At 46.5% G+C, this 22,754-nt stretch overlaps 1 protein-coding gene across 2 annotated transcripts in view; it reads left to right on the forward strand.

Moving 5' to 3' along the window:
- The first annotated feature begins 341 nt into the window (after nt 1-341).
- Nucleotides 342-22,754, forward strand: part of SYTL3 (synaptotagmin like 3) — a 255,264-nt gene continuing 232,851 nt past the window's right edge. For both annotated transcript variants that reach the window (XM_030198421.1, XM_030198420.1), the window contains exon 1: nt 342-411. The gene's annotated coding sequence lies outside the window, so the exon portion shown is untranslated. The remainder of the gene's footprint in view (nt 412-22,754) is intronic.

Here is a 22,754-nt window from a genome sequence, read left to right on the forward strand (position 1 = left end):
GGTAATTTTTTTTTTTTTTCTCTGGGGAGCAAACCTGAAGCACATTTAGCTAAAGGTACTGCACAATTGCTTGACCTCAAAATAACTCTAATAATTTAGTTGAAAGTGGTTCAGTTAGGTTGTTTTGTAAGTTCTTCATAAGCAATTGCCTCAAATTCTGAGGAAGTGTTGTACTTTATTAGAAAACTCCAGCAGAGCACCTGTTCACTCGTTCCAAATCAGTGAGACTACTCAAAGTAAGTTGTAGCTCTGTAGTAGCTCCCTCGGGGGCTTGCTGGCGAGTATGCAGGAAGGAAAAGGTTGATGACGTCTCTTCCCACAGCAAAGGAAAGAAAAGAAATTTCTCTCGTGTTTCGGATATCTCATGAATAGTGAGCTGTCTGTATCTTTTGCTGTCTTGCAGTTTGAGCGGTGAGTAATTTTGCTTTCTGAATGCAGGACTGTAAAATTTGTAAAAGATTTGTAGAGATCTTAGAAATGTAGGCTGTGGTTGCTCAGTAAAGGACTTAATTTGGTAAACTGTATTTTTGTGTTACAGGCAGGAGGGGTCAGATTCACTAGTCTTTACCCGTTAAACTTCGTATATTATTCCCTAAGATAACAAATAGGAGAACTACGCAGAGGCAAGGGTTCAAAAATGCTTTCCACCAAAGATCTCTAGATAAGGGTGTAAGTAGGTGTGGGCGGGGGCTACTGATTGGATGTTTTAGGGAGTGTTGGTGGACTTTATGGGGAATATGTTAGATGTTATGTGTAAGTGGGAGGTGGAATATAAGAACATAAGAGTAGCCATACTAGGTCAGACCAATGGTCCATCTTGCGCAGCATCCTGTTTCCAGCAGTGGCCAAGCCAGGTCACAAATATCTGGCAGCAGCGGCGTAGCGAGGCCGGCTGACACCCGGGGTGGGTCGTCGCTGCGCAACCCCCCCCCCCCCCGAGTGCATCTTTACCGCTGGCGCTTCGCCCCGCCGAGTGCATGTCGTCTCTGGGAGCTGCGTCGGATCCGTTGGTTCCCTGCTTTCTCTGCCCCGGAACAGGAAGTAACCTGTTCTGGGGCAAAGAGAGCAGGTAACCAGCGGCGCCGACACCCCCCCCAGCGCGTGCACCTGGGGCGGACCGCCCCACCGCCCCCCCTTCCTACGCCACTGTCTGGCAGAAACCCAAATCATGGTAACATTCCATGCTACAAATCCCAGGGCAAGCAGTTATTTTCCCATGTTTGTCTCAGTAGCAGACTATGGAGTTTTCCTCCAGGAACTTGTCCAAACTACTTTTTTTTTTAAACCCAGATACGCTAACCACTTTTCCTCCAGCAAAGAGTTCCAGAGCTTAACTATTCATTGAGTGAAAAAATATTTCCTCCTGTTTGTTTTAAAAGTATTTCCATGTAACTTCCTTGAGTGTCCTTTAGTCTTTGTACTTTTGGAATGAGTAAAAAATCTACTTGCTACGCGTTCTACATGTTTATTCTCGCCTTCAAAGAAATGAAGCAGATTGGTGAGGCAAGACTTCCCTTGGCAGAACCCATACTGACTCTGGCCTATTAAACCATGTTAGTCTATGTGTTCCGTAATTTTATTTTTTATAATAGTTTCAATTTTTTTGCCCGGCTCTGATATCAGTCATACCGTTCTGTAATTTCCTGGATCACCCCTGGAACCTTTTTTTTTTTTTTTTTAATATATCAATTTTTATTGATAACACTTGAACATAATACATCAAATAATTTGAACAATACATAGGAGATGTCATCAAGCTTATAATTTTCCTCCCTCTTCCCCCAACTCCCCCCCCCTCTATCCCCGCCCTCAACTCTTTCCCACTACCGGTTCTGTTAACAGTTCAATATCTTGCTTCTCGCTACGGGTGTCAGAGTGTCCCAAAACGGGAGCCAGACTTTACAGAACTGGTCTCCTTTTTTTGAGGCTAAGTCTCCCACTTTTTCTTTTCTAGCATACAGCATTGCATCATGGCTCCTCGCCATTGTGGTGTTCCAGGTGGATCTGGTTGTAGCCACAATTGTAGTATGGTGCGTTTGCCCATCAAGATTACTCTTTTCAAGAACTCTTTAAGTCCCTCTGGTGACCTGCCACGAATCCTATAGACATCAAATAGCTGTCCTGGCGTTGGTTGCCAGCGAATGTTCCACATTTGCGATACTTGTTGTCCCAGTTTTATCCAGAAGGGGGTCACTTTTGAGCAATACCAAAACATATGCCCCAGGGAGGCTCCCACAGTTCCACATTTTGGGCAGTCGTCTGTTGTTCTCAGGGTTGCCTTATAAGCCCTTTGTGGTGATATGTACAGTCTCATGAGAAATTTGTAGTGCATTTCCTGCCAAGTCACATTCTCTGTCACTCGATACACACCCATTAAGCACAGTTTGATCTGTTCTGGGTCCGGTTTCCACCGCAGCTCCTGATGCCATTGTTGTGACACTTGCGTGTAGTCCAGTGTCCCCTGTAAATCTCTCAGATGATGGTGGAAATACTTAAGCGGTACTTTTAGCTGTGCTTCCAGGCCCAGCATCTCACTCATGGATTCCCATACTTGCTGAGTAAGAGCCAATGCCGGCAATGTTCGTATGTAATGTTTGAGCTGCATATATTGGAAATAGTCTTTCTGTCCAAGTCCGAATTCTGCGCACAGGGCCTGGAATGTTTTAATGGTCCCTGTCTCAGACACCACCTGAAATAAGTATTTAATACCACAAATCTCCCATTTCCTAAACAAAGCAGATTTCCCCCCCCTCTGGGAATGCTAGGTTACCTTTAATGGGTAGTAGTGGAGACACTACACTGTTCCATTTGTTTTCCTTACTCAACCATTTCCATGTTTTCCGCAAAGGGTTCAATAGAAATCTATATGGGCCCAGGTTTGGGAGTTCGTCTGATGGGGCATGTAGCCAGTAAGCAAATCCCATTCGTGCAGGAGAAAAACTCCCTTGAGCGGAACCAGTCCGATAAGTGCCTCAAATTACAGGCGATTGGTATAAGTTTTAAGTCAAGTAGCCCCAGCCCCCCTTTTAGACAAGGCCTCATAAGTTTATGTAATCTAATGCGTGCACGTTTTCCCTGCCATAAGAATGTTGTAAGGGTTTTGTGTAGCCACCTCTCCTCTTTATATCCCAATATAGCAGGAATCATCTGGAAGATGTATGTCCATTTGGGAAAAATAAACATGTTATACATGGTGATTCTTCCCCTCAAAGACAGAGGTAGGCCCTGCCATCCCTGCAGAGCTTCTTTTGTATGCCTCTTCAAAGGGTCCATATTCTCTTTGTACAGATTTGTTAAATCCCTCGGTACATTAACCCCTAGGTACTTGAGCGTGCCCGCAGCCCATTGAAAAGGGAAGGGGCCCTCCCACTCCTTTTGCACTGTTTCCTGTACTGAAAGGGCTAATGATTTTTGCAAATTTAATTGTAACCCTGAGTAAAATCCAAATTCGTCTATGACTTCTAGTAGGCGTTGGACTGAGGTCTTCGGCTGGGTAAGTGTAAGGAGCATATCGTCAGCGAAGGCCAGTGTTTTTATTAATGTCCCGTGTAGTGTGACTCCCTGTATGTCCGGGTCTAGTAGCATTGTGCGCAGGAGTGGCTCTAAGTATAAAAGGAACAATAGAGGGGATAATGGGCATCCCTGCCTGGTGCCGCGCTCCACTCTAAAGGGTTTAGATCTGGTGCCATTTATTAATATTTGGGCTGTGGTATTTTTGTATAGTGTTTTTGTGGCATCTAAAAACCAGCCATCCAAGCCCGTGTGTTCAAGTACCTGGAACATGTAATCCCAGTTAACTTTATCAAACGCTTTGGCTGCATCTAGGCTAACCAATAAGAGAGGATCTCCTGTAGCCTGCCCATACGCCACTGCTAAGAGGGCTTTTCGTACCTGTTGAACCGCCTGACGGCCCTTAACAAACCCTACCTGGTGTTCCCCGATCAACATTGGCATGTGATACATCAGTCTATTCGCCAGTAGTCGGGACAGGATCTTGACATCAACATTAATAAGGGAGATGGGTCTATAAGATTCTACTTGATCTTTAGGTTTACCCGGCTTAGGAATTAAGGTAATCAACGCTTCGTTCTCTCTGGGCGAAAAGGATCCCCTAGCAACCACTGCATCTAAATAGTCCGCCAACGCTCCACACAGTTGTGGTGTCAGCATTTTATAATATTCATTGGAGAAGCCGTCCAATCCTGGTGCTGATCCTATTTGTAAGGCTTTTATTACTTTAAATACTTCTTGTGTTTGTAGGGGCGCAGATAATATTTGACGGGCTTCCTCTGGCAATCGTGGCATTTTTGCATCTTCTAAATAATCTTTAGTCGGGGGCCCTTGGACCCTATTTTTGGGAGTATACATCTGCGTAAAGTGTTCATAGAATGTATTTACTATATCTTGTAATTGGTTAAGTTTGTCTCCCTTAGAGTTTTCAATCACTGGGATAAATTGCTGTGCAGTGGTTGCCTTTGCCACCCTTGCCAATAGTTTCCCAGATTTATTTCCAAATCGCTGAAAATTTAGGCGTCGCGCTGTTAATTGTTTCTTTGCTTGCTCATGTATCAGGGAATTTAATGCTACTAGGGCAGCTGACATTGAGTCTCTATTGGCTATTGTTGGGTTACTCAAGTATTTCCTCTTGGCCTTCACATATACTGTTTCTGAATGTAGTATCCCGGCCGCCAAGCGCTTTTTCCTAGCACACTGAAATGCTATTACTTCTCCCCTCATAACCGCCTTAGAAGCTTCCCAATATGTTATAGGTGAGTCACATGATATCAGGTTTGTATCTTCGTATAATTGCCATTTTTCTTGCAGGTGAGCTAGCAGTTGTTTATCCTGATACAAATATGCAGGGAATCTCCATTTATTACCCTCTCCACCACCCCCACCTACGTTAATTTCCACCCAGATCATGTTATGGTCCGATATTTCCATAGGGCCGATAGTGGCTTTCTGGACTTTAAAGAACCAGGATTGTGATATCAGTATGTAATCAATTCTAGACCAGGAAGAATGTACTTTAGACTGATGTGTATAGTCCTTTGTGGTAGGGTGGAGGGCACGCCACGGGTCAATTAATTGGAGATGTTTACAGAGCGCTGGAATCCCTTTCCCTTTACCCGACCCTGGGATAGCTGTGGGTGAGGATCTATCCAGACTCGGGTCTAGTACTTGGTTGAAGTCTCCCGCCCATATCCAGGGGGCATCATTATATTGCAGTCCTAGTGCTATAAGGGTCTGGAAAAAATTTGGGCTATAAGCATTTGGGGCATATATTGCACAGATGTAAAACTTTTGCCCTTGGTAGTTTATCTGTAAAAGTACAATTCATCCCTCAGTATCTCTGTGGATTAATTTGGTTGTGCAAGGTAATCCCTTACGGATGAGTATTACTACCCCGCTCTTCCTATTACCCGAAGAGGAGAAGTGGCTTTCACCCACCCATTGTTGACAGAGTTTTTCGTGTTCTGTGTCAGACAACTTTGTTTCCTGTAAGCAGGCAATATCTATACCTTGCCGCTTTATCTGGGTCAAGATTTTATATCGTTTTACAGGGGACGTGATACCTGAAACATTCCATGATAATATTTTAAGTCCAGATCGACTAATCTTTTCTTTGTTTCATTGAAACTATTATAAATATCATCAAGGTAGTCCTCCGGGAGCCCAGCCTCCCCCGGGGGGTGTATGATTTAATGTGTAGTTTAATGTTTAGGAGAACTTGCATTATCCCTAACACTCCATATGCAAGAACAGACATTATTAAGAACCTCCCCTCTATTTTGCTACGTATCACCACTCCTATCACTTCCCTCCCATCCTCTCCCACCCCCCTCCCTCCCTATACCTAAACCCCTTTCCTCCCCCCCCTTGTTCCCAAAGTTGCCTCGAGATGGATATCCCCATCCAGGCAGAGTCACAGCGTGCCGGTTCCCCGCTCACCCCCAGGCCCCTCAATGTTACAATTAAACTTATAACGTTATAACTTCTATGTATAAAGTCTTTACATTATTGTTTATCCCGTCAGGACAGTTCAATCAATCACAAGTTATGCTCACCACCACATGTCCAAAACCGGATCAAGCCGGTGCTTCCTGACTTTTCAATTCTTGGTTAATATATTGCAGTGCTGAGTGTTCTGATGTGAAGGATATCCATTTCCCATTTTTCAGGATTTTTAATGTAGAAGGGTAAAGTAGCATAAATCTGGTGTTTTGTTCAATCAAAGCTGTGCACACCGGATGGAATTTTCTTCTTCTTTCTTGTATGCTGGCTGAGTAATCTTGAAATATGCGGATCTGGGCACCCGCGTAGGTTAGGGAGTCTCTTTTCTGACGGAATCCCTGTAGAATTTCTTCTTTATGGATATAATTGTGAACTTTCATAATTACTACTCTGGGTTTTGATCCATTTTGGCGTGGTTTCCCCAGCCTGTGTGCTCTTTCAATGCATAGTGGGCCTCTGCTGTCTGAGATAGCAAATTCTTTAGAAAGCCAACTTTCAAGCAATGTACCCAGGTTTTTATCAGGAATTGTTTCGGGCAGGCCCACCAGCCTAAGATTACATACCTAAGGGTATTATTATGGATTAAGAACTGGTTGAAAGATAGGAAGCAGAGAGTAGGATTGCGTGGCCAGTATTCTCAGTGGAGGAGGGTAGTTAGTGGGGTCCCGCAGGGGTCTGTGCTGGGTCCGTTGCTTTTTAATGTATTTATAAATGACCTAGAGATGGGAATAACTAGTGAGGTAATTAAATTCGCCGATGACACAAAATTATTCAGGGTCGTCAAGTCGCAGGAGGAATGTGAACGATTACAGGAGGACCTTGCGAGACTGGGAGAATGGGCGTGCAAGTGGCAGATGAAGTTCAATGTTGACAAGTGCAAAGTGATGCATGTGGGTAAGAGGAACCCGAATTATAGCTACGTCTTGCAAGGTTCCGCGTTAGGAGTTACGGATCAAGAAAGGGATCTGGGTGTCGTCGTCGATGATACGCTGAAACCTTCTGCTCAGTGTGCTGCTGCGGCTAGGAAAGCGAATAGAATGTTGGGTGTTATTAAGAAGGGTATGGAGTCCAGGTGTGCGGATGTTATAAGGCCGTTGTATCGCTCCATGGTGCGACCGCACCTGGAGTATTGTGTTCAGTACTGGTCTCCGTATCTCAAAAAAGATATAGTAGAATTGGAAAAGGTACAGCGAAGGGCGACGAAAATGATAGTGGGGATGGGACGACTTTCCTATGAAGAGAGGCTGAGAAGGCTAGGGCTTTTCAGCTTGGAGAAGAGACGGCTGAGGGGAGATATGATAGAAGTGTATAAAATAATGAGTGGAATGGATCGGGTGGATGTGAAGCGACTGTTCACGCTATCCAAAAATACTAGGACTAGAGGGCATGAGTTGAAGCTACAGTGTGGTAAATTTAAAACGAATCGGAGAAAATTTTTCTTCACCCAACGTGTAATTAGACTCTGGAATTCATTGCCGGAGAACGTGGTACGGGCGGTTAGCTTGACGGAGTTTAAAAAGGGGTTAGATAGATTCCTAAAGGACAAGTCCATAGACCGCTATTAAATGGACTGGAAAAATTCCTCATTTTTAGGTATAACTTGTCTGGAATGTTTTTACGTTTGGGGAGCGTGCCAGGTGCCCTTGACCTGGATTGGCCACTGTCGGTGACAGGATGCTGGGCTAGATGGACCTTTGGTCTTTCCCAGTATGGCACTACTTATGTACTTATGTACTTATGTACATCGTCTTGCTCTGTTCTCCAGTTCATCCAGCTTCTCCTCTTGGGCAGCCAGGCGTTTCTTAAGATTGGAAAGTTCTGGTTCATGTTGTTGCCAAGTCTCTTCAATTTCGGAGACTCTCTTTTCCACCTCCGCGGTTCTGCTAGCGATCTCACCCAGCCGGCCATCTAATTTCTCCAGCTTCCCCTCTAATGTAATGAATCGGGTTCCAGCGCTGTACTCACTGCCGCTACTAATTGCGCAAGCTGTCTGGCGGTAAATTCAGCCTCACCTCGCGGCGATGCGGCCGCCATCTTGGATTCGCCGCTCGCTACCGGGAGCTTTTCTTTTTCGTTCTTCGAGCTCTTCCTCGTGCTTCCTAGCGGCATGGGAACGAGGAATGGGTCCATACACCTTCCGCAACACTTTGACGGGACTAAGTTGGTGTTTTTGAGGTTAGTTTAGTTCGTAGGGCGCCGGGAGCGAGCAGGGTCCGCGGAGCAGCACAGAAGCGTTGCTACTGCTCCAACTGCATCACGTGATCTCCCCCCCTGGAACCCTTTTTAAAAATTGGCGTCACATTGGCCACCCTTCAGTCTTCAGGTACTACGGATGATTTTAATGATAGGTTACATATTACTAAAAGCAGATCAGCAATTTCATGCTTGAGTTCTTTGAGTACCCTTGGATGTATGCCATCTGGTCCAAGCGAATTACTACTCTTTAATTTGTCAATTTGGCTCAGTACATCTTTCAAGTTCACCAAGATTTCTTTCAGTTCTTCTGCATCCTCACTCTTGAAAAACATTTCCGATACAGGCAGATCTTACATCTTCTTCCGTAAAGACCGAAGCAAAGAATTCATTCAGTTTCTCCGCTACGGCTTTGTCCTACCTGAGCGCCCCTTTTGCTCCTTCGTGATCTAACAGTTCCACGGATTCCCTCGCAGGCTTTCTGCTTCTAATGTACCTGAAAAAGTTATTACAGAGTTTAAGCTTCTGTGGCAATTTCTTTTCATATTCTGTTTTATTCTTCTTTATTAATGCTTTGCATCTGACTTGCCAGTGCTTATTTGCTTCACTTGGGTCCTTTTTCCATTCTTTGAAGGACATTCTTTTGGCTGTAATAGTCTCTTTCACTTCACCTTTTAATCATGCTGGCAGTCATTTTCTCTTCTTTCCACCTTTGCAAATATGTTGAATGCATCTATACTGGGCTTCCAGTATGGTATTTTTTGAATAACATCTACACCAGATTTAGTGTCCCAACTTTAGCAGCCGATCCTTTTAGCTTTTTTTTTTTTTTTAAACCATTTTCCTCAGTTTATTGTAGTCGCCCTTTTGAAAATTAAATGCAGCTACAGTAGATTTCCTCTGTGGGTTTATTCCAGATAGCAGCTCAAATTTGATCATGGTATGATCAGTGTTTCCCAGGAGACCCAACACAGCCACCTCTTGCACTATTTATTTTATTTATTTATTTGGATTTTGCTCACACCTTTTTCAGTAGTAAATCAAGGTGAGTTACATTCAGATACACTGAACATTTCTATGTCCCAGGAGGGCTCACAATTTAAGTTTGCACCCGAGGCAATGTAGGGTTAAATGACTTGCCCAAGATCACAAGGAGCAGCAGTGGGATTTGAAGCAGCCTGCATGCCACCAAGGACAAGATCCAAAATGGCTCCTCCTCTTGTCGTTTCCTGGACCAGTTGCTCCAAGAAACAGTTGTTTATTACATCTAGAAATTTTATCTCCCTGGCACTCTCTGATTGTAACATTTATCCAGTCAATATTGGGGTAATTGAAATCACACAGGCGTATACAGACACTTTTGTTTCCAAGATAAGTACGATGTGAAATGATTGTTGTGGCAAGTAAAAAAAAGTTTTTTTGACGTAACGTTCAGCCTTTTTCTGGATCAGTAAGTTGGTTTCTGGGTTTTCATCCTACTACTACTACTTATCATTTCTATAGCGCTACAAGGCATACGCAGTGCTGTACACCATACACAAAAGACAGTCCCTGCTCAAAGAGCTTACAATCTAGATAAGACAGGCAGACAGAACAATTAAGGGTATGGGAATAAAGAGGTGAGGAAAAAGGACAGGTGAGCAGTGGTTAGGAGTCAAAAGCAGTGGTGAAGAGGTGGGTTTTAAGGTGATGCTTAGCTATGGGATGGATGGTGGGGAAGGGAAGGATTGATACTGGGATGGATGGGGGGTGGGGGTGAGGTAGGGAAGGGCTGATGCTGAGGGATGGGGATGGATAGAGAGTATTGAAGGGAAAAGCTGATGCCAGGCTGCTGGGATGGATGGGGTAGGGTAGGGAAGGTCTTTATGTTTTTGTAATATATAGTGCCCAGCCTAAATGTCAGGTCTGGCTATGCCACTGACCGAAAGATGCACTAAAGCATCCTGCGGTAATTTACCTGTCTGCACGCAGTAATCACATGATAATAATTCTTTTCTATTTAGTTTTAGGAGGGAGTGTGAAAGTGTAAAGCAACTAGCACACTGACATTACCATGCGCTAAATGGTTAACACAATGTTACAGCCCTTAGCGTCTCTTAAATAGGAGGTGGTAAGGGCTCCTGTGTTAATTTTTTTCATTGGCCATGTGCTAATGCTCACATTAGTGAATGGCAAGAGAATGAAATAACAGAAAATGGGCTTTATCGTGCGGGAAAGTCCCAGTTAGGACGTACTAAGCCCATTTACGAGTGCTGCTTAGTAAAAGGGTCCCTAAGTTTGCACACGAAGCAATGGAGGGTAAAGTGACTTGCCCACAATCACAAGGGCTGAAGTGGGATTTGAACTGGGCTTCCTTCCTCTTAAGTGGTTGAACGAGGATTTATATTCAAGTGAAGTTTTTTTTTTAATGACTGATGATTATCGTGAGCCACCTATATAATGTAGGTTTGTCTTTCAATTAGGTGTGTTGTCTTTTTTTCTCCACTTTATATTGAATGTTTTCTGGCAATTCTTCTGATACAGAACATTATTGTAGAAGTTATTGTTTTGTATGTTTCATTTGAATTCTACAGATTATTTACATTTGTGCGTGCGTCTGGTAGCGCTATACAAATGCTAATAATAATAATTTGTGGTAATTTAAATCACCTATTATTATAGTGTTTCCTAATTTGCCAGCTTTCCTAATCTGTGTAAATATTTGTTCATCTGTCTCTTTTGGGTGGGCCTGAGCCCCAAGTACATGGGCATAACAACCCTGCCCCTGCCTGACATCTCTTTCCCCTCCTTCCCAGGCAATCGGGGGGGGGGGGGGGGGGGGTTACTTAACTCCACTTCCCTGACCTCCCCCCCTGGTACCTTTAAATTCTTTATGTCTTTGCCAAGAGCAAATCATTCCCCTCGCTCGCACTGGCTCCCCTCACTCGCACTGGCTCCGAGCCTTCACTCTGATGCAACTTCCTAAGTGTGAAGGCTCGAGCCAGTATGAGCAGGGGGAATGTGTTGCTGCTCACTGCCTGTGAAGAACTAAAGGATTTAAAAATACCTGGGGGGAGGGGGGGTCAGGGAAGGGGAGTTAAGTGATTCCCCTTGATTCCTTGGAGGGAGAGATACCAGGATTCTTCAGCTGGCAGGGCTCGGGGGTTCCTTGCCAGCCACATCGCTGCTGGATGGGCCCATGGCTACACCACTGATGCGTCAGGCTCCTCAATGGCTTGAATGGGGGGGAAGATTGTCCCTCTTCAGTCACGAGTGGGCCCATATCATCTTGTACCAGTGGGTCCTTGAGATGGTTGAATGTGGCTATGCCCTGGAGTTTGCTCATCTTGGACATTTTTATGGTCTTGGCCTATGGCTCAGTGGCAGAGCTGCCAAATTACCCATTCTAGGAGGGAAACTTTTGAGCCGGTCCTGGTTTTAAACGTATAGCAATGTAGTATTTGTAGTCCTTGATTCTATCCATTGAAATCAGTGCTGCAGGTACCATAATGCACCAGGATGAGGTTGACAGAAATTCAGAACCAGACAGTCTTCCTTTTGGAATGGGTAGCTTGGTAGATCTGCAGTGGTATAATGGCAGGCAGTCACGCTACCTCTGCTGTATCTTCTAGAGCTAGGAGCAGTGGAACCAGTACTGCCTGCAGAGCGGGAGCAGAGGTATTACTTCCTTTCTTTGAGACCACAAAATAAATGGAGATCCTTTAAGCCTATACTTGCCTCAAGGTCCAGCACTTTAAGATTGAGATGCTCTGCTGGATGATTGCCCCAGTCTGTCCAGGTAACTTCTTGACATTTCTAGAACTTTCGGAGGACCATCTCCATATTCTAGTCACAGTGGACCACAAACATTATCTCTGTTTTTGTGTCTTGGGTTGCCACTCCCTTTCCTTGCCCCTTTTATTCCCCTCCCAGTTTTTATTTATTTATTTATCTTTAACCGCTATAGATATTACTTGGGCAACATATCTAAAATTGTCATGCCAATAAAGTTACCTGAATCTCTCTTCTTTTTCTCAGTATCTGTCTGCTACATTTCCCATCACCATTGGCAGCTGCTAAGCTACAGCAATTCTCTCCTTGTCCTGCAGCCTATTGGACCAAGGAGATTAGATTGAGACAGAATGCAAAACCTAGGAGGTTTATGTGTTTCAATATTTTTATTGATGACATAATACAAAGGCAATAAACCATATTATTACACATGTAAACAACGCAATAGTAACCTCTCGTGGTTCAAAGTTAAAGAAAGTGCAGATCAGCCATCAAATTTGTGGTTTAACAACTTTTTCTCCCCCCCTGACCCCCTTTACCCCCCATCCCCCCATTCTCAAGTTGTTATGCTTCTATAGATACTTAATGATATTAGCAATCATCATCCAGAAATTTCCTTGTATCAGAAGGTAACCCATGGAACATAGTGAAACATGGGTAATATATACAATATGAAATCCTTATTAACAGAACCAGAACTTGTCTTTAAACTCTCTAACCCAAAACTCTTCTTCCCTATCTCCCAGAACCTCCCCCCTCCCCGAGCATTGCTCAGATTCAAATTCCCTTCACTGGTTCCAAGGAAGTCTATTCAAAATATGACTTCTCGCCTTAGGTGAGATAGTGTTTATGTATGCGCCCCATATTGCTTGAAACCTCCGCTGCCTTCCCGGCGACAGACCCGCCCCTCTTGATTCCCATGTCAATAATTCATGAAGTCGATTCCTCCAGTGCCAAAAGGAAGGTGGGCAATCACTAGTCCAGTAAAGGAGGATGCATTTTTTCCCCAATATACAGGCCTTTCCAAGAAACAATTTCTCCCCCTTTGTGGATCCCATCCAGAGCCTAGGCACGCTAAATACAGCTCTTTCAAAGGTTAAATTTATTGTGCGCCCCAGCACTTTGGTCAAGTATTTGCCAATTGCCAACCAGAATAGTGATATTGGCCTACATTGCCAGATCCCATGAAAGAAGTTTGCCTCCAACCTGTGGCACTACCTGCAATGCTGTATAGTCGATACTCCTGCCCTAAAAGCTTGTCTCTGAGAGAAATATGCTCGATGTATAGTGCGAAAGTGACACTCCTGTAATTCTGCACTGTGTACCATGGCCACCCCACTCTGAAGAGCTGATGATATCAGTTGTGTAGAAATGTCTTTGCCCGACTCTATATTCCAACTATTTGCTACCTCTGTCAAATCCCGCTCCATTGAGAGCCTACCCAATTTGCCATAAAACCAGGACACTGAAATTTGCCCCGCTGCATCTCCTTCTATGTTTCAACAATTTTTTGTTGATGAGGTCACATGGTGTACAATTCCATCTCAGTCAATATAAATCGTATAACAGCAAAGTCTAATACATATTACTAAACCTGAAATGTCCATCATCAATGTTTTCCAAACTTTTCTCCCCTATCCCTTCCTTCTTGTCTACTCCTATATCTATAATGTGTACATGTATAATTACTGTACAATGCATAACTATTAATAAACTTTTATATGAAACTCCAATATTTATAACTCGTGTTTTACTCAGTGTATTATCCCAACAATATTTACTGGTGGGTCCTCTTAATGTGCTCCTTCAAAGGATTGTTCTCCTATCTAATAATACACATGTCCCTCTATTATGCATTGAACATTACCCTTCCCACTCCTATACCCCCCTCCCCCCCAACCTCCCTCCCCCTCTACTCGCTTAAAATGTTCTCTAAACATCATGGTTAATTACCTCTACCTCTGCACATGCTATTCCTACCAGAGTGTAAAATATTGGTCTTGCTTCTTCACTGTGTGTTATGACTCTTGGAGCTTGGTAATTAGAAGCCCCAATATCATGGAGCATAACCCTGGCGCAGCAATCACCTGACGTCTCTATTATTTTATGAAGTCTCTTTTATTGAATAAATCACAGATAATTTACTCACAGATAGATGTTCAGGATACAGAGACTTCTTAATCTGGAGGCTGTGGGAGGTGGAGATCTGAAGAGAGGTAGTTGTATTGCAGGGGGAGGGGAAGGTAGTTGAACAGGTAGAAATAGTCCAAAGCTGGGTGACTGCGATGTGCGATATCTCATTTGGAAGAAGATATTTACAGGGTAAAAAATCCAGGTTCGTTACAGGGATTTTCAGCAGGACAGAGCTGTCTGGAGCGAGATGGGGTCATCTCCATGCCCCTGGCTGGATGGTGTTAGCATACCTCATGGCTGAAAGGACAAAGAGGTGATGGGGCTTTTTACAGGCTCGGTGGGGGGGGGGGGGTGCAGATAGAGGCCAATGGGAACAGAGCTTGCCATCGAGTGGCAAGGGGTGGTCCTAGAGATATGAAGGAAAGGTCATACCTGGCTGACCTCTTAGGACAGAGATAGTAAGGCTGAACAGGAAATGGTAGCAGGGAGACAGAGGAGCCAAGTTTGGCAGAGAGAGAGAGAGGGGAGGTCCAGGCAGCCTTACAACCAGTGGTAACAACTCTTGTACAACCAAGCAAGTGTGGCTGCACTGCCTGTGAACTACATTAACCATAGTGCCTTGCTCATATATCTTTACAATGAGAGACTGCAGCAGCGAAAGTTCTTAGAAATTAGAATAACAGTAAAGACATTACACACATTTTAGGATCACGTTATGAACTAGTGCAAGGCTGTCAGGGAACAGAACACTCCTCGCCTGATATTGGTAGATATCATCATCATCATCACAATTTATCAAATCAATCGCATGCAAGGTCCATTATTAACATTCAGGTTGTCCATCGGCTGTCGTGACACCAAGCTTTGAACGGACAGTCACAAACTCTGGAACAGCGTGAGTCCTTGGCCTATTGTCGTCGGACAGCAGCAAGAGGCAAATCTCCCAGGCAGGACTGGACTGACGAGCTTGGCTTGGCTGGAACAGGTTTCAGAGTACTCGAACGAGCTTGGCAGGAACGGGGTCCCGGACTTTCAACGAGCCGGGTAGGCACAGGGTCTGAAATGAGAGACAGACAACAACAACACTAAAACAACACAAGAGAGAGAGAGAGCCTTCGAGTCTCTGGTCTTCACAGGAGGTGGCAGATCACAGTGCTCGCGCCTCTTCATGTGGTACGAGGAGCACGACTTCAGCGATGGGTCTGCAGAAATGCTCCGCTATTTCTTGTTTCCCAGTTCTGACCTCGACCTTTCTGACGTTTCCATCTTCGCTAGGGATGGCTCTGGTAACTACCGCCAAGGGCCACTCGTTGCATTGGGCCTGGTTGTCTTTGAGTAAGACAATATCGCCTTCGTGGATGTTGCCCTTGCTGATCTGCCATTTGCTGCAGGTCTGTAGGGTCGGGAGGTACTCTCGTCTCCAGCGGCTCCAGAAGGTATTGGCCAAACTCTGGACTTGTCTCCATTGCCGTCTGCATAGGTCTTTCTCATCGAAATCCCCAGGCGGGTTTGGTGGCACACCTGTCTTTTGCGTTAGAAGTGTGGCTGGGGTCAAGATCAAGGGCGACTCTGGATCTGAGGACACTGGGATCAGAGGTCTCGCATTGATGATAGCAGATACTTCTGCCAGAAGTGTGGTCAGCACCTCATGGGTGAGGCGATTAGCCCCTGCTTCAGATAGCATAGAGTTGAGAATGCGACGAGGAATCCCAATCATGCGCTCCCAAACTCCTCCCATATGCGAAGCATGGGGGGTTGAATATCCACGTGCAGTGGTGATCGTTCAGGTACTTTTCGATAGCTGGTGCGTTGATCTTCTCTGGGTGTATTTTCAGCTCTTTGCAAGCACTTATGAAGTTAGATCCACAATCAGAGCGAATCTGCTTGGCTGGGCCACGGATTGAGAGGAACCTCCTGAGAGCGTTTATGAAGCTTGAAGTGTCCATCGACTCTATGACTTCGATGTGGACAGCGCTTATGCTCATGCACGTGAACAAAACGGCCCATCGTTTGCTGCTTGTACTTCCTCCTCTGGTTCGTCTCGAGACAACTGGCCATGGTCCAAAAATATCTAGTCCCAGATAGGTGAATGGTGGGTCAGTGCTCTGCCTTTCGGATGGCAGGTCTGCCATTCTTTGGTCTTGGTGTTTACCTCGCAGTTTTCGGCACTTGATGCATCTGTGGATGGTTGCAGTGATGCACTGCTTCGCTCCGACGATCCACACTCCTGCGGCTCTGATTGCTCCTTCGGTGAAGTGTCGACCTTGGTGCTTGACCTGCTCGTGGTAATGGCGCACGAGCAGGGTGGATATCTGGTGCCGGTCTGGGGTGATCCAAGGGTTCCTTTCGCTCTTGTCTATCTTGGCGTGGGTGAGGCGGCCGCCTACCCTTAGCAATCCATCTTTGTCCTTGAAGGGATCTAGTTTCCAGAGGGGGCTGTCCTTTGGGATCGTCTTCCCTTTGCTGACGCACATGTACTCTGCAGCGTATGCTTCTTGTTGTACCCAACGCAAGACTACCTTCTCTGCCCGGACAAATTCTTCAACAGCCAAGGGCTTGGAACAGAGATGCCAGTGATGACACTTGCCTGTTCTTCTATCGGGGCTCTGCTGGAAAGAACGCGTGATGTGGATAAGGTGGGCTATGGCTCTTCTCAGCGTCACCCACCGTGAGAATCGGTTGAAGCGGTGCGTTCCCGGGGTGTCCTTGGGTGAGACACTCGTGGCGAGGACCTTGACTATCGGACGGACTTTGACATCATCTTCTGGGTTCACCAGTTCAAAGGAGTTTGTGGTAGTTGTAGTGGCGCTTTTTGGTTGCATGAGGAATTTCGGCCCTGTCAGCCTAGTCGTTCGCATCAGGTGCGTTGCTGGGACAGCCCTTGTGACATGGTCCGCTGGGTTGTGGTCGGTTGACACGTAATGCCATTGGTTAGGTCTGGTGGATTTTCGGATGCGTTCCACTCGGTTACTCACATATGCATGGAATCTTCTGTTCTGGTTGTATATGTAGCCGAGTACGACCTTGCTGTCTGTGTAGAACTTGACTGAGTCTATGTGGGTATCCATCTCGCTTACAACCAGTTCGGCTATTTCTACTGCTAGGACTGCTCCGCAAAGTTCTAAGCGTGGCACGGTCTGCCCACATTGCGGGGCTAGCTTTGATTTGCCGAAGATGAATCCTGCACGGATGGCATCGCAAGCATCTATGGTCTTCAGGTACGCCACTGCAGCTATGGCTTTCTTCGAGGCATCAGAGAAGATGCAAACCTCCTTGTGGTGGGCGTTCGTGAGAGACACTGGGACATATGTCCGTGGGATGTGGAGTTCTTCAAGTGTCTTTAGGGAGTTTCTCCATGTGTCCCACTCTTGCCTTTTTCCTGGCGGCAATGGGGCATCCCATTCAGTTGAGCTTGAGGAGAGTTCGCGAAGCAGTGACCTCCCTTGGATGGTGACTAGTGCTACGAATCCTAGTGGGTCATACAGGCTATTCACCGTAGACAAGATGCCTCGTCGGGTGTACGGCTTCTCTTGCGTGCAGACTCGGAAGGTAAAGGTGTCTGTTTTCAGGTCCCAGCTTAGGCCGAGGCTGCGCTGTAGAGGAGGGGTGTCCACTCCTAGGTCCAGATCCTTCAAGTTCGTAGCGTGGTCTGCTGGAGAGAACGCTCTCATCACATTGGCGCTGTTGGATGCGATTTTGTGGAGTCTCAGATTAGCTCCCGCTAGCATCATCTGTGTCCTTTTCAGCAGGTCAATAGCTTCTGTTTCAGTGGGTAAGGACTTCAACCCGTCGTCCACGTAGAAGTCTCTCTCCACGAACTGCCTGGCATCAACACCGTGTTCCTTCTCTCCTTCACGTGCTGTCCGTCTGAGCCCGTAGGCGGCTACTGCTGGTGACGGGCTGTTTCCAAAAACATGTACCCGCATTCTGTATTCCACCACGTCTCCGTTGATGTTGTCGTCATGGAACCACAGGATCCTTAAGTAATTCCTGTGGTCTTCGTGGACGGTGAAGCAGTAGAACATTTGCTGGATGTCAGCCATCACGGCAATGGGTTCTTTTCTGAAGCGGATTAAGATTCCCAGTAGGCTGTTGGTTAGGTCGGGCCCAGTGAGCAGCACGCTGTTCAGTGAAGTCCCTTGGAACTGGGCGCTAGAGTCGAACACAATTCGGATTTGTCGTGGCTTCTGTGGGTGGTATACCCCGAAGATAGGTAGGTACCAGCATTCCTCGTTATCTTTCAACGGTGGGGCGAGCTCCGCGTGGCCGTTGGTGAGCATGTTTTGCATGAAGGCTGTGAGCTGTTGTCTCATCTCTGGTTTCCTCTTCAAGGTCTTTTGTAGCGAGTCGGGAGAAGGCGTAACTCCTGTTGTTTGGGAGTCGGGCCCTGGGCTTACGGAATGGAAGGGGCGCTACCCAGCCGTTACTCGTCTTTCTCTAGGCCTTTGTCCATAATGTTCAGGAACTCTTTATCTTCTATAGAGAGTGCGAGTCTGTCATCGTCTTTAGTGGTCTGGAACACCGAGCTCCCCAGATGTTCTCCTAAACCTGCTACGGAGCTGGTTTTACGGAGTGAGACAACGTTATGTTCTTTGTGTTCGTGAACCTCTTTGGTAGTCAGGTGATTGGCGCACGATTCAAATAGCATGGCGCGTCCACCTTCTAAGACACTGGTAGAGAGCGCACGGATGTTCGGTCTTATCGTCCAGTTGAGGCAGACGCCGCCCACTATTGTCCATCCCAGATCGAGACGGTGCACGTAGGGAGCACCCCGTGGGCCTCTGCGTGATTCATGGATGTCCAGGAGTTCTGGTGCGTCGCGACCCAGCAAGAGTAGGATCTCAGCGTCTGGATCCAAGGGTGTGAGTTGGTTGGCTATAGGTCTCAGATGAGGGTGACTCCACTCGACCTCTGGTGTAGGAATCTCATCCTTGTCATCTGGTATCTGGTCACATTCCATTAGTGCAGGTAATTTTGACTTGGTGCTTTCATCTATTGCTTCTATCGTGTAGCCGCTTGCTACTCTCCCCAACACTTGTGTGACTCCTGCGCACGTTTTAATGCTATATGAGGAGTAGCTTTGCTGGATTCCAAACAGGTCGTAAAACTCTGACCTTGCACGAGATCGGTTGCTTTGCTCATCTATGATAACATACATTTTGACTGCCTTCTCCGGCCGTCCCTCGGGATACACTTTGGCTAGGCATATCTTGGTGCAGGATCTCCCTTTGCGGCCTTTACCGCATATTCTCGTGCACTTCGGCGTGGCTTGGAGTGCCTGTGCCCCTACCTCTCCCGTCTCCTCGCCGTGATTCGCTTCGGGGTTGGGATGCGGTTTGGCATCACCCGGGCGTGAAGTGTTGGTTTGCTGGCCACTGCCGCGTTCTGTATACTTGCTAGGTGCTCTGCAGTCCTTGGAGATATGGTCTGAAGAAGCCCAGCACCTGTAGCAAAGTCTGTACCTTGTGAGCAGTTCTCTACGTTCCTCCCACGGTTTCCTTAAGAACTCTCGGCACTTTCTGAGTGGGTGGGGCATCCCATGTATAGGGCATGGTTCTTTGGGATCCTCTACGTTCTCTGTGGTGAGAGAGGGGTCAGCCGGTGTAGACGTTGCGGGCGACACTCCTGTCTTGTGCACAGATATGGGTCTTCGGCCTAGTTTGGCTGTTTTCCCTTCCAGGGATTGGCTTGATTCACATGGCTCGACCATGAACCATGGATCGTTTCTCCTTTTGGCTATGTCTCTTATGAACTTTGCGAAAATGTTGACAGGGGGATATTTCCCCTGATTCTTTTCCTTGTAACGTGTGCCAACTACTGACCACTTCACCCTTATGTCGTATGGTAACTTCCCCAGGATACTCTTGGTGCCTCGAGGTGTGTCTAGCTGGCTGAGGTTTGGAAAGCTGTTCTCGGCCTTGACTGCTTCCAGCTCGTGAAGGAGGTTTCCCAACTCTTGCAGCTTGTGGTTGTCTCTGCCGGATACCGCTGGGAATCTGTCCAGCTTATTGAACAATGAATTTTCTATGGCTTCTGAGCTGCCGTAATACTCCTCGAGTCTTCCCCACATCTCTTTTAACCCCTCAGACGGGTTATTCAAGTATGAATGCTTCAACTCCTCCACACGTGCGGCTGTTCCCTTTCCCAGCCAATGTAACATCATGTTCATCTCTTGCTTGGGTGTGAGTCTCATGTCCACGATAGCGTCCTTGAAGTCTGATTTCCATGCTCTGTACCCCTCAGGACGGCCGTCGAACTGGGTAAGCCTTGAGCCCCCCCAGATCCTTGCGTGCCAGATATCTCACTAGTTCATCTCTGGTTGAGGTTCCGGGCTGGTCAGTCATAACCATTGCGGGCTGGCTGGTCTCGGTCTCAGTGGGAATAGGTGCAGAGTATGGCCACCCTGCCATTTCTTGTTTGTACGAAGTGCGTGTAGCTGGCGCTCTTCCGAGAGACGGTGACCCAGACTCTCCTTGCCTCTGGCTGCTGTATGGCACTGGAGCCCGTGGCTGGGGTGGGACATCCATTTCATCGGCTGCTCCCAGGGCATAAGCCAGCGGCGGTGCATCGAAGCTTGTACGAGTGTGTAAGCTGGTACGGTGAGGCTTGATTCCCTTGGTGTGCTGTACTTCCGTGTTTGAGGGCTCATCTAAATCGAACCGTTCCGCTGTCCTGACAGGCAGAGGGGAGTGCGTTGACACGTAAGTTTCGGTTCTTAGAGCAGGGTCTTCAAACACGAGGTGGTTAAGTCGCTCGACCTCATCATGCTGTCCCACAGCATCTTCGAGGGAGTTAGCTCTCGCCTCCAGTTTAACCAATTCTCTCTTTTGCCGGAGTGTTTCTATCATGCTGTCTAGCTCAGATTTTTTACGAGCATCCTCAGCCTTTCTGTGTGCTTCCTCGGCCTCTCTGTGTGCTTCCTCGGCCTCTAGCGCAACTCGTTTTAACTTCAGGGTGGTTTCTTGTTGAATGAGGGCCTTCATTTTGGAGGTCACCTCGCTGATTTTCGACTGGTTGGAGCGATTTGTTGCGTGTGACCTGGAGGATCTTGAGCTTTTGGATGAATGTATGGAAGAGTGAGAATGCACGGAGATGCTGTCTTCTGGAGCTACAGAATGGTTGGAGCGATTTGTTGCGTGTGACCTGGAGGATCTTGAGCTTTTGGACGAATTTTTGGAAGAGTGAGAGCGCACGGAGATGCTGTCTTGTGGTTCTACAGTTGCATTTGTTGTTATCTCTTCGGCTTTGGCTACCTCTGTATAGCGCTCATGATCCGTGGTCTCTTGGAGTTCTTTTTCCAAGAGACTCTGCTCCGTGTTTGTCTCCTTTAAGAACTGGCAATACTCTTCTGCCTTTTGCCGATAACGTGCATAGTTGGTCTTCATCGACGTCAGACAGGCGTCATTGTCCGCCTCTGCCTTTGCAGCGCGGTGTAAACTTTCTTCCGCTTCTTTCCAGAGTCTGTTCAGTTTCCTGGTATAGCTTTCCTGTTTCACTTGATACGCTTCCAGGGCCTTTTGGGTTAACTTGCGAGCTCTTCTGCCCTGGAACCCTTGTTGGGACTGGAGGGAGAGGGTGTCTATCACATCCGCGTTGGCCTCTTGTGTGTCCGGCGCAGAGGACGCTTTCTCCGGTACAATTTGTGAGACATTGAATTCTGCCATCATGTACTGGTTTGCTTATCTGTCTTTATTAAGTGAAAAGTCAACTCTTGTGTGCAGGGGGGCTGGGGATGTAAGGATTACCCAGCACGAAGCAGTTTGTCTTTCAAGCTGTTGGATTCAACTGGATCAAGTTTCACTGTTATGTTACTGGGCAAAGGAGGAGGGAGGGGGGACTGGAGAGAGTAGCTCTGAGTCAGGGCTGTGGCTTCAAGCAGTAACCTAGCAACAGATTGCCTCCCGCCCTTCTTGCCCAAAGACCTTCAGGGCTCAGATTTCTGAGGCTGGAGGGAGAGGGGAGGGGGACCTTCCAAGTGTCCTCAGTGATCACAGAGGTGTGATATTCAGACAAAGAGCTAGCTGCACATTCTTTGGCTCACTCTGATGTCTTGCTTGAAGGTTAAACGTTCACAGGTTTGTCAATACAAAAACAGTTTTCTTCTCTCTCTGACTTTTTAGCTGCTGGCTATATTTACTGATGACCCAGAAGTGGTGGGGGCTGCTCTCGAGCAAGGAAGAATACTTAGAAACACAATAGAAGGGCGTTTAACTCAATCACCCTTAGGACATGCAGCACAGCTTCTGGTTTGAGTTTAGAACTCCACAATCTTCTGCTTTTTCACAACTAAGTTCTTCTGATACATGCTTTTAAACTTTAAACAGTCCAATGTTGCTTTCTTTGGCTGCAAGTTCACTTAAATGCATTTCAATTAACATAGGCAGTGCAAGCAGAGTCACTGATTTCTTTAAACACAGTGCAGCTGGCTGTCTCAAAGGCACATCCTGCTGATGCTTCTTTCACAAGCTCTACTTATCTAGTAAATGCATTTTAACTTTAACAGATCATCGAACATTGCACACAGTTACTGATTTCCTTTTCTTTTCCACACACTTGACCCTTCTGTTCTCTTAAAGGCACAGTTGTCCTGCTCCAAACTTTCCTCACAGCTATTCAGTTATAACCACTGGATTTTTTACTGT

Source organism: Microcaecilia unicolor, chromosome 3 (genome assembly GCF_901765095.1).
Source record: "Microcaecilia unicolor chromosome 3, aMicUni1.1, whole genome shotgun sequence".
Classification (NCBI taxonomy): domain Eukaryota; kingdom Metazoa; phylum Chordata; class Amphibia; order Gymnophiona; family Siphonopidae; genus Microcaecilia; species Microcaecilia unicolor.